Genomic DNA, 1988 nt, shown 5'->3' with positions numbered 1-1988 from the left:
GAAGTGTGTTGGAACATGCAGAATTATTCACTGTGTTGATGTAATTTCAGCTGAAACAGGAAGGGACATATCGAACAGCCCAGCCCATTTTTAAAATAGCCAATAGCGTTTAGTTTATAGCACAGTTCAGCCAGAGCGGTTAAACTCAGTAAAACCTCCATTTCCTTCTAATGTCTAAACTTTTCTCCTCCTAATGCCCTCTACAATCACTTTAACACAGCATTTTGTGCAGAATTCAAATGGGTCAGATACCTTTTGTGGTCTGAGCCGACTCGCGGTCGTTAATCACAGGGTTAAAGGGTCATGAAACCCCCTGTTTTAGCCTGGTCGTTCACACCTCTGAGCTGGAAAAACTCTGTAAAAATGGGCGTGTAAAGCTCTGGAAAAGTGGGAGTGTAGAGGGGGGAAAGAGGGGAGAGAACAACCAATGAAGTACAGACATAGAACACACTCATTATACACAATAATGAATATTAATATATGAGCACGGAGAAAATGACAACAAACTCCCAAGCACAAGGAAGAAATGCGAAAGAATATTTAAAAGGGCTAATAATAGGCTACTTTGATTACGTTTACGAGCAATGCAGCCTCAAAATCAGTCTTTTGTCTATTAGAATAATCGTATCATCGTGTTCAGATAGGCTACACCTGACTCATCGCGGAGCTCCGTGCTGAAACCGATCATATGCGTGCTCTGCGTGTACAATCGTATTTTTCATGTGTTCGTATTCAAACTCCAGTTCTGACCACATCGCAAGCAAAATACAAGCACCACACGTGCTGCTGTGCTGAGGGGAAACAGCCTACGGCTTGCATGTTTGAACGCAGCTAGAGCTGGCAGAGGAGAATGAGCCGCACTTTTGTGACATTTGAATTCTCTGCTGTAATGTGATCTCACGCTGTCACAGACGCTCTGCACCCAGCCAATCACGTCACACTCCCTCACCAGAGTACTGATCACATGCACTTGACACTTATCACCAGCTCAATCAACAGCACTTTAAAGACACTCACAGTCACTCAGTCATTGTCCGGTCTCGTTTAAGGGATAGTTCACCCAAAAATGAAAATTTGATGTTTTTCTGCTTACCCCCAGTGCATCCAAGATGTAGGTGACTTTGTTTCTTCAGTAGAACACAAATGATGATTTTTAACTCCAACCGTCTGTCAGTCGTATAATGTGGGTGAATGGGAACTTCTTTTATAAGAGTAAATAAAACATGCACAGACAAATCCAAATTAAACCCTGCGGCTCGTGACGACACATTGATGTCCTAAGACATGAAACGATCGATTTGTGCGAGAAACCGAACAGTATTTATATAATTTTTTACCTCTAATACACCACTATGTCCACCTGCGTTCAGCACTTGGTTAGTGAGGTCTGATCGCTCTCTGACAACAGAAGTGATGTCTAGCACTCATTGAAGTATAAGCGCTATGGCGGGCCAGAAGGTCCAAAAATATGGCTACCGACTTGTCGCGGGAATTCACTATACAATTGCCAGCAGCCACTGAGTTTACCACTGATAGGCCACTCTCCTCACGCAGCTGACCACTGATTCTCCTAAGATGGCGACTCACTTTCCGCAGCGTACGAATCACTTTCCTCACGCAGCCGGCGACTCACTTTCCTCAGCCGGCGAATCACTTTCCTCACGCAGCCGGCGAATCATTTTCCTCACGCAGCCGGCGACTCACTTTCCTCAGCCAGCGAATCACTTTCCGCAGCGGACGAATCACTTTCCTCACGCAGCCGGCGACTCACTTTCCGCAGCCGGCGACTCACTTTCCTCAGCCGGCGAATCACTTTCCGCAGCGGACGAATCACTTTCCGCAGCCGGCGACTCACTTTCCTCAGCCGGCGAATCACTTTCCGGAGCGGACGAATCACTTTCCTCACGCAGCCGGCGAATCACTTTCCTCACGCAGCCGGCGACTCACTTTCCTCACGCAGCTGGCGAATCACTTTCCTCAGCTGGCGA

Source organism: Megalobrama amblycephala, linkage group LG24 (assembly GCF_018812025.1).
Source record: "Megalobrama amblycephala isolate DHTTF-2021 linkage group LG24, ASM1881202v1, whole genome shotgun sequence".
Classification (NCBI taxonomy): domain Eukaryota; kingdom Metazoa; phylum Chordata; class Actinopteri; order Cypriniformes; family Xenocyprididae; genus Megalobrama; species Megalobrama amblycephala.
The sequence above is the reverse complement of the archived record's forward strand: the minus strand, read 5'-3'. Positions refer to the sequence as shown.